The sequence below is a fragment of the Myodes glareolus genome, chromosome 2 (assembly GCF_982192425.1).
Source record: "Myodes glareolus chromosome 2, mMyoGla1.1, whole genome shotgun sequence".
Classification (NCBI taxonomy): domain Eukaryota; kingdom Metazoa; phylum Chordata; class Mammalia; order Rodentia; family Cricetidae; genus Myodes; species Myodes glareolus.
Window position 1 is genome coordinate 111,333,279 of NC_142027.1, and position 10,611 is coordinate 111,343,889.

A 10,611-nucleotide genomic window follows, 5' to 3' on the forward strand; every position below is an offset into this window, starting at 1 on the left:
AGGTACCGGGCCAAGGAGAGCGTGGGAAGAGTCTCAGCTACCCGCCCCAGCCCAAGGCCCTATTTGAACCCCACTCAGGGTTGTGGGCTCCACTTGTCTGCAGCTCCCAGATGCTCGTTGATCCCTATCTCTGCCCCAGGGAGTCAGCTCCATCCTCGGTCCTCTGCTGAGGAGGCCCCCTGTTCTCCAAGCTCCCTTCTCTTCCCAGCTAGACGTCTCCTGGAACATCCTCCCCTAGGGGTGCTGGGAACTGATGGTGGGCCCTCTGTGAGAACAGCAAGTGCTCTTAACCACCAAGCCATCTCCCCAGCCCTAAATCCTCCTTTTTTGAAACAGGTTCTGAGCCCAGGCTGGCCCACGTAGCTGAGGACTGACCTTGAACTCCTGGTTCTGCTGCCTCCATTTCCCAAGTACTGGTGTCGCAGGTGTGAATCACCACACCTGGTGACGAGGATTTGGTGTCAGTATGTCTGTTTTGAAAAGTTATTTCATGGGGCTGGAGAGATGGGTAGGGGTTCGGCGAACTGGTTGCTCTCGCAGAGGACGGTGTTTGATTCTCAACATCCACAAGGGTTCACCTTTATCCATAACTCCAATTCCCGGGACTCTGATGCCCTTTTCTGACAAAGTATGCACACGTGGTACATGCATGAAACATGCAGGCAAAATACTTTGATATGAAACATAATACATAAATCTATGGCAAAAAAATAAAAGAAAAATGTATTGCATTTTACTTACTTATTGTGCGTGTGCATGTTTGTTTATGTGTTTGAGCACATGCCTGCCAAGGCACACACGTGGAAGTCAGAGGGCAACTTGTGAGAGTTGGCTCTTTTTCTACCCTGTATCAAATTCCGGTCCTCAGGCTTGGCAGAAAGCGCATCTACTATCTAAGCAATAATATTGGCCCTATTTCCTATCTATTGTCAAATATTATTCATAATATTTATCTAAAATTCACATTTCAGTCAGGTAGTGTGGTGCACACCAGTAGTCCCAGCACTCAGAAGGCAGATAGAGGAAGGTTATCTTCCAGAGCTGTATATACCAAGATACTTCTGAAAACAAGCAAAAAACAAAATTAAAAAAAACTCTAAAACAAAACCTCAAATTTTTCTGGGTTGGCCACACCCATTCATAAAATAGTGGAAGCAGGAAAGTTTGGGCAAGACATTGTCACCCAGGTCCTCTCCCGGCTCTAGCTCACGCTGCGACAACCTCGGGCGGACCCAGAAGGGTACAACTGTGTTCACAGTCGTGACGTGCAAGGCAAGAGGAGAACAGGGTAGAGATGGGATGGGAAGCAGGGAGAACTATAGTAATCATAACAGACTCCATCAGAGAGATGGGGTGGAGAAGGGCAGAAACTTCTAGAACCAGCCTGCTCCTGGAAGGCTGGTTGAAGGGGATGGGACATCCAGTCTGGTGCGTGCTGGGCAAGTGCTACCTCTGGGGCACACTCCCAGCACCTCACTGGGGGTTCTAGGCCAGTGCCCTGTTGCTGAGCTATGCTCCAAGCCTTCCTTAGAAGAAAAATGTCTAGGGCCACTTGGATGCTGAGAAATGAGGGGGTGGGTTAGATGATTTCTCAGGAGTTATTCTCCTTGCTCAGTGAAATGTGGGGAGATGGGAGGCGTCCTCCTGTGAGGGAGGCTCCTTAAGATCAACAGAAACCATCTTCTAAAGACCCTTTTTGTCCCTGTTTGGGAGATGGGTTTGGTTTGCAGCCCAGGATGCCCTTGAACCCACGACTCCTGGCTGCTGCTCATTTCTGCCACTTGCCCAGGACACAGAGCTTCCTAGGGTCCCTCCCTTTCCTTCTCAGACCTTCACGGGCTTAGACTCACTTCATCCAACAACAATCAGAGGTGGTGGGGTGACTGCTCCCCATTTTACTAATAAGAAAAGACAGGGGTTGGAAATGCAGTTCAGTTGGTAGAGTGCCATGCCCAGCACACCCTAAGTCCAGAATTCCAGCCCCGGCACCACACAAACCAAGTATGGTGTTGCATACCTGCCATCCCAGCGTTCAGGAGGCTGAGAGGAGGAGACTGTGAGGTCAAAGGAAGCCTGGGCTACATAGAGAGTTTAAGGCCAATCTGGGTACATGAAAGCCTACATAAAAGGGAAAGAATGAAAGAAGAGAAGGAAGAACCAAGAGCACATTGGTGCTTGGTGATTTATCTGGGGTCCTGTGGGTGGGAGGTGGTGGAGCTGGGCTTTGGCCCTTGGTGGTGCATTTCAGCCCTTGTAGTATAAGAGATCCTGTGCCAGGGGCTAGGACTGGAGAGATGGCATGAACCCAGTCCCTTCCTTCATAGACTCTGCAAATCTTAAACTTCTGTGGTACAGTCTAGGCAGCATCTGAGAGGCTAGAGTGGATGCCTCAGTCCTTCAGTAACTTAATCGTAGGGTAAAGGGTGGGAAAGGAGGGAGGGTTTCAGGTCCAGGGGTGCCCTAAACAACAGCAGAAGGGGTTAGGAAATAAAACCCAGGGAGATGGCTCAGTGGGTGTGGTGTTTGCTGCAGAAGCCTGAGGACCTCAGTGAGATCCACAGCACTAACATAAAAAGGTTCAAGTCAAGGGGTGGTGGCGCATGCCTGTAATTCCAGCACTCGGGAGGCAGAGGCTGGAGAATCTCTGAGTTCGAGGTCAGTGGAGTCTACAGAGTGAGTTCCAGGACAGTCAGGACTACACAGAGAAACCCACCCCTCAAAAAAAAAAAAAGAAAGGAAGAAAGAAAGAAAGAAAAGAAAAGAAAAGAAAAAAGGAAGAGAAGAGAAGAGAAGAGAAGAGAAGAGAAGAGAAGAGAAGAGAAGAGAAGAGAAGAGGGAAGAGGAGGAAGTACTTCCTACTTTTGCAAAGGACCAGAATTCAATTCCCCATCCATGTTGGGCAGCTCACAACTGCCTACACCTCTAGCTCTAGGGGTCTTCAACACACTCTTCTGACCTCTGCAGGCACTGGTACATACATGGTATACAATCATGCAAACACATATATACATATAAGTAAAACTTAGATAAACCTTTAAAAAAACAAAAGAAAGAATATGCCCATACAATGATTCAAAATCCATGACAGTTTTGTCTTTTTCAAATCTCATACCGGAAGCCATGGAAATATCAATCCACAGGCAAATGGATAAACAAATAATGGTCTATCCATACAAAGAAATACCATACTGCCATTAAAAAGGAAGAAACTTGGGTCATGCTTGTTGGTGTATGCTCTTAATTCCAGCATTCAGGAGGTAAAAACCAGCCAGATCTCCATGAGTTCAAGGCTACACGGTGAGACCTGCCTGATGATGATGGTGAAACTTGGGGCTGCATCTGCACTCACGTGCACTATACCCATGTGAACGCACACATACACACACATGTCTACATCAAATAATAATAAAAAATCTTAAAAAGGAAGATGCTTGATAAATGTTCTGCTGTGGCTAACAGTCAAAGCAATTCAGAGAGAAAAAAAAATCACATGAAAAAAAATATAGCCATGTTCTTATCAACAGCCCCAATTAAACTCACTGAATCGCTAAAAAAGAAAGAGAAAGTAAATGGGGAACTGGTGTGGGAGAAGTGTCTGTATTCTGTCAATCATATTTTAATAAAACGCTGATTGGCCAGGCAGGCAGTATAGGCGGGAAAGCCAGACAGGAAGTAGGGGCGGAGCAAAGAGACTGGGAGTATTCTGGAAGCAGAAGCTCCCTCTGCGACTCCTGCGCAGACCACCGAAGAGGCAGCATGTAACTTGCCCAGCTGAGAAAGGTACAGAGCCATGTGGCTAATGTAGATGAGGATAATGGGGTAACATAAGTTATAAGAGCTAATAAGTAGCCTGACCTAATAGGCCAATCAGTTTATAACCTTATGGAGTCCTGTGTGTGATTTTCTTTGGGCTTGCCGGTTGTGGGGTACTGGGCAGGACAGAAACCCCAATAAGCCAGCCCCTCATGTTACAGGGAACTAGTAGGGAAGAGGAAGTGGGTGGGGAAGAATAAGAGGGTGAGCACGATCAACATGTAATATGCATGTACGCACCATGGAAATACCATGATGAAACCATTATTATTATTATTATATAGATTTTTTGAGACAGGGTTTCTCTGTGTGGCCATGGCTGTCCTGAAACTCACTCTGTAGACCAGGCTGGCCTCAAACTTAGAGATCCACCTGCCTCTGCCTCCTAAGTTCTGGAATCAAAAGCGTGCACCACTACCACCCAGCTAAAATCCATTATTATGCATAATTGATTTTGACTTTAAAAATAGAATACAGCATAAGTCCATTTATACAAAAAAAATCTAGAAATTCAGACGAACTAGTAGTGACAGAAGAGAAAAGAGTATGGAGTTAAGGGTTGGGAGAAGAAGCTAAGAAAGACACAATGAGGCTGCAGAGATTGTTCAGTGGTTAGAGCACTGTCTGCTCTTGCAGCCGACCTGGGTTCGGTTCCCAGCACCCACATGGCAGCACACAGTCATCTATAATTCCAGTACCAGAGGATCTAATTCCCTTCTTTGACCTTAGCAGGCACAAGACACACAAGTAGGCAAACATCCATACATATAAGAATAAAATCAATAAATCTAAAGGCTTTTTTTTTTTTTTTTTTTTTTTTTTTTTTTTCTCTGTAGCTTTGGAGCCTGTCCTGGAACTCACTTGGTAGACCAAGTTTTTTGGTAGTTCCTGTTTTTCCTTTTCTTTTAAATAGTTCATGCTGTCCCACCGGTCCTGGGAATTGAACCTGGGTCCTCTGGAAAGGCAACAAGTGCTCTTAACTGCTGAGCTACCTCTCCAGGCCCTGGATGATGCATTCTTTGTTGTCTTGGTGGTTTCACGGAAGAACTGTTCCTGAACTCCTGCGACTGCCCTCTTTGAATATGCGTGACTGATGGAAACCGTGAGCCCAAACAATGTCCCTTCTTTGAGACTTCACAGTAATGTAACAGACAGCACTTAACTGCTGTGTGCTGTGTGAACCCACAGAGATGTTGGCTCTGGAAGTGACCATGTCCTGCCCCACTTCAGACCCAAGCATACTATTGATGTCAGGTGTCCTCCAAGGCCCCTTGTCTGGGCATGCATTGGGTCCCCCTAATCCTGTGACAGGGAGGGAAGAGAGCAGCAAAACAGCCCAAGAGTGAAACACTGTGTCCTCAAGAACAGCTGGAATGGGGCTGGAGAGATGGCTCAGCGGTTAAGAGCATTGCCTGCTCTTCCAGAGGTCCTGAGTTCAATTCCCAGCAACCACATGGTGGCTCACAACCATCTGTAATGAGGTCTGGTGCCCTTTTCAGGCCTGCACATAGACAGAATGTTGTATACATGATAAATAAATAAATAAATAAATAAATATTTGGAAAAAAAAGAACAGCTGGAAGGTGACCCATTAAGAACAGCTGGAAGGTGACCCATTTCCAACAGAGGTCATTTCATACCCCATGGTATGAAAGAGCTGGCTTGGTAGAGTGGCACATACCTTTGATCCCAGCTCTCTGGAGGCAGATCTCTGTGAGTTTGAGGCCAGCCTGGTCTACAGAGTGAGTTCCAGGACAGAGTTCCAGGACAGCCAGGGCTACATTAAAAAAGAAAAAAAAAATTTCTGCAATGGAACTGCTGGGTGTTCTGACTGCATCAATTTGATGATGTTTTGCTCACTCTCTTCTTCTTTTAATTAATTAATTGTTCATATGCACAAGAGTGTACATGCCAGGAGCCTATGTGGAGGTCAGAGCAGAACTTATGGAAGTTGGTTCTCTCCTTCTACCTTGTGGGTCCAAGGGATCAAACTCAGATTGTCAGGCTTGATAGCAAGTGCCTACACCACGCTTAGCTATCTTACTACTGCGACTAGCAGAAGTAACAGTATGATGTTTGCATGATGGAGCTGCCCGCACGCCACAGCATGCTTTGGAGGGCAGAGGACAATGTTTCTGAGTCGGTTCTCTCCTTCCACCTTCATGTGGGTCCTAGGGATGGAACTCAGGTCATCAGCCTTCTACATGGTAAGAGCCTTTACTCAGTGAGCCACCTTATCGGTCCCATGTTTCTTCTTATTCCTGTAGCTTATAAGAGAGTGGAAGAACGTGAGCAACTTACCAGTGACTACACCACTGAAGAAACATCCTTCCTTCCCGCAGCAGGCACAAACTCAGGGGCTTCCTGGGTCCCGCCCCACTCAGTGATGAAATGCTGGCCAAGCCAAACTTATTCAGGCTTTGGGAAGATGAACAAGCTGCTGCCAATTCAAGAGCCCACATTGTGCTTTGAACAACACTCTACCCTTTCCTCAGGCTCTTAGATTCTGTTCGTTTTCTTGTTTCCTTGTTTGTTTTTGTTTTATGTGCATTGGTATTATGCCATGGGTGTTGAGTCACCGGGAACTAGAGTTACAGACACTTGTGAGCTGCCGTGTGGGTGCTGGGAATCGATCCCGGATCCCCTGATAGAACAGTCAGTGATCTTAGCTGCTGAGCCATATCTTTAGCCCTCGTTTTTGTTTTATAACATCTGTCTAACTGTCTGTCCATCCGTCCACCCATCTACCCACCCGTGTCTGTGTCTGTGTATTATGTCTGCACACATACCATAGAGTCATATACGGATCAAATTCCAGGAGTTGGTTCTGTCCTTCCACTATGTGCATCCAGGGATTCAACTCAGATCCTCCTTGGGCTCAGCGACTGGTTCTTGACCATTGAGCCATCCTGCCAGCCCTTGTTTCTTTCATGAGCTGAAGTCTGGCTATGTAGTCCCAGCGGAGCTGGAACTCATGTTCTTCCTGCCTCAGCCTCTGGGGGGCAGGGATTACAGGGGTGTGCCCCCTCATGCCACCTTTAGCTGACTTTTTTATTTCTGCCAACCCCATAGCTAATGAGATGCCTGGGCTCCAGCTATGTTGCCCGCAAAATAAGGCAGCCAATGGTACGGAGTGTGAAATTGGCCCTGGCAGTAGGAAAGGGGGTGGAGACCTTAGCCTTGGCTAGACTTTAGCCTTCCCTTGACAGGAAGGGAGGGAGAGGGCTGAGGAACCAGACACAGGAAACGGCAGCCACAGACAGGACTTTAAAGGTCTTGGTGGTACCATGCGGTGGTGGCATGTACCTTTAATCCCAGCACTTGGGAGACCGAGGCAGGAGGATCTCTGTGAGTTTGAGGCCAGACTGGTCTATAAGAGCTAGTTCCAGGACAGGCTCCAAAACTACAGAAAAATGCTGTCTCAAATAATAATAATAAACCCAATATTTTAAAATATAAAATAAATATAAATATATAAATAAACAAAGAAAAGACTTTTAAAAATCAAAATGGTGGTATCCCTCCCCGAAGCCCTTGCCACTCTCAAGTTGCTTATCACTTATCTTTACATTTGATCTGCTCAAAAATAAAACACAAGTAAGTATAAGAATCATCGAGCGGGACGTGGTAGCCCACACCCGTAATACCAGAACTCAGAGGAGAGAGCAGAAGACGGCAGCTGCAAGGTAGCAAATAAAACGTAAACCAGACTGAACTCTAACTCCGTGGTAGAGCAGCCTGTCTAGGAGCCCCAGTGAGGGGCTGAGGGTGTAACTCAACAGCAGAGCACTTTGTAAGGTGAACCCTCCGTTTCCAACCCCACGACCTCAAAGAAATAAAAAAGCCCTGGGGGTGGGGTGACGATAAAAGGGAATCAGCGTGAAAACTAAGATGAATGAGATGAACAGAAGACATCAGGAACAGAGCAAGGGACTAACTAGTCAGTCACCTCAGAGGTGAGAGTTGGCGGAGCCTCAAACTAAAGCTGTATCTGATTGTGTTGACCTCTGAATGGAAAGGTTGCTCTTCTTGGCCGCCAGGGGGAAGCTGGAGCAAAGGGCAGGCTCAAAGAGCGTCCTCGGAGTGGGGGATGGGACAGACAGCTTTCTAGGAGGGCACAGAAGGACCAGTGGTCTTTAAAACAAACAAACCAAAAAAAAGGAACTTATTTATTGCCAGAGACAGTGGCGCATGCCTTTAATCCCAGCACTCAGGCAGAGGCAGGCAGATCTCTGTGAGTTCGAGGCCAGTATGGTCTACCTGAGTTCCAGGCCAGCCATAACCATAGAGTGAGACTCTGTCTCAAAACAACAGCAAAAATTTATCTATTTATTTATTATGTACACAACATTCTGCCTCCAGAAGAGGGCACCAGATCTCTTTACAAATGGTTGTAAACCACCATATGATGGCTGGGAATTGAACTCAGGACCTCTGGAAGAGCGACCAGTTCTCTTAACCTCTGAGATCATCTCTCCAGTCCTTATCTACTTATTTTATGTGTGTGTGTGTGCCTGAGTGGATATATGTACACCATTGTATGTAGGTGCCAGAGGAAGCCTAAGGAGGGCATTAATTCCCCTGGAACTGGAATTACAAACAGCTGTGAGCCACCATGAGGACTCTAGGACCCAAACTCTGGTCCTCTGCAAGAGCAGCAAATATTCTTAAATGCTGAGCCATCTCTCTAGTCTCTGGGACTGGAGGGACGGGGGAGGGGAGAAGGTTGTGTTGTGTTAGTGAGAGCGTTTATGTGAGGCATGGGGGAGGGGGTTGAGTAAACAGACCAGAGAGGCAGGAACCTCCCGATCATCTCACTTAGGGATCAAAGAGGACAAAGGTTTCCAGAGTAGGCGGGGCCAAAGGAGATCCGGACAGGAAGAGACCCCTGAAAAATTCCCACGAAAAGCTGGCACTAGAGAAGCAGAATAGGGGAGTTCAGCAGAGTGTGAGGAGACGGACTGTTGATAACTCCAGCGACTATGGTCAAGGGAGAGCCGAATTGCGAGTTCACAGGAAAACGGTTAAGTGCCCAGGCTGTGGAGGTGCAGAGGGCTTGGGGATTGAGGAGAGACAGATGAGAAGGGACAACACGGGACGGGACACGACGACGGGGGTGCGGTTGGGGGGACGGGAACACGGAATTTCATATGAGTGGATTTCAGTTATGGGAAAGTGGCGGAAGAGCACACCTGCCGTCCTAGAACTGGGGAGGCTGAGGCAGGAGGATGGAGCCGGATTAGGAACAGTCCCTAATGCCCTCTTGGTTCCCATGCCTTGGTTTACGGTCATTTCCAGCGTTCCTGTTCAGCCTATGAAACCCGGCTCAGTCATCACTTCCTCAGATAACTCTTTCTGATTGGCTGGTCCCAGTCATGTGCTCTCACAGTGCTGCGTGTGTACATACAGGGAACACATTCACTATGTGTGTGGACGAGCTTGCACCCCTGTGGGGGAAATGTGACGGTGTGGGTGCGTATGGAAAACCGAAGTCAATGATGGCTATCACATGAACTTGTTTGTTGGTTTGTGTTTGGACAGAGAGAGCCTGGACCTCACTGACCATGTTAGACTGGCTGACCATCGAGTCCCAGGAATCCACCTGCCTCTGACGTACTGTGACTAGAAGCACGAACCACCATGCCTGGCTTTTTTCCTGACTTCCAGGAATTGTGCTCTGGTCCGCGTTCCTGTGCGACAAGCATTCACCGGCTGAGCCCTTGCTCCTGCCATACTGATTATTTTGGAACAGAGCTTTACTATGTAGCCCAGGCTGGCCTCAAACTTGGGACAATCCCCCTGCCTCAGCCTTCTTAGTGATGGAATTACTGCCAAGTGCAACCATGCTTGCCTCTGCCATTCTGTCTTGCACTAGATGCGGGATGGAAACTCTGCCTTGACCTGTGAACTCTCTGAAGGTGGGAAAGCGTGCCCCTAGGTAGTGGGCTAGGTAGTGGGCACGCCTTTGTGCTCTGTGCAAGGATTGTCAATCAACTGTAATGTGATGTTAGGGAGGTGATGTCATCTCTAAGATTTTTAAATCTATTTTATTGTGTGTTACCTTTTATTAATTTATGTTTTGGTGGTGTTGGGGAAGGACTTTCATGCTAGGCAAACACACTACAGCCGAGCCACGGCCCTAGCCCCCTGTGATACCTCGGTATCTCTAAAGTAACCGTGACTCAAGTTAGTTGCATGCTTTCCTGCCCTGCGCAGAGGCACTCAGAAATCACGCTCCATGCTCAACTCCCCATTTTACAGAGGACAAAAACTGAGGCATGGAGTGGGGTGGGGACGATGGATGACGTGTCCAAGTTAGCAGCCAGACAGGGACTTTGGCGCCCAGCCCAACTAAGAAAGCTGTAGGAATCCAAAGGGGAAATATGAAAGAGCCTTGCAAACTGTAGACGCCTGGGGTGGGAAGCTCTGCGATGAAGCGTGGCAGAAAGAACGGGTGAGAGAGGAGAGGAAGACTTGGGTTTCCAGAGGGAGGAGGGAGGATGGGCCTCTGGAGAGAGGCCGCTTTGAGCGACAGGTTCGCGGTGGCTCCGCGGCACCCCGGCGGGGGATCTCCGGGTGAGGCCCGCCCCCTACCTGCCCCACCCCCAGTCCTGCCAGCGGCGGCGGTCCCTTTAAGAGTGGTCGAGGCGCCCCCTGGCGGCGGAACGCGAACAGCGCAGCGCGCGGCCGGAGCTGGAGCCGGAGCCCGGAGTCCGGAGCGGAGCCGGAGCGGAGCCGGGGCGGAGCGGGGCCGATCGGGCCGAGCCAGCAGCCGAGCTGGGGGCGCGGGCGGGCGGT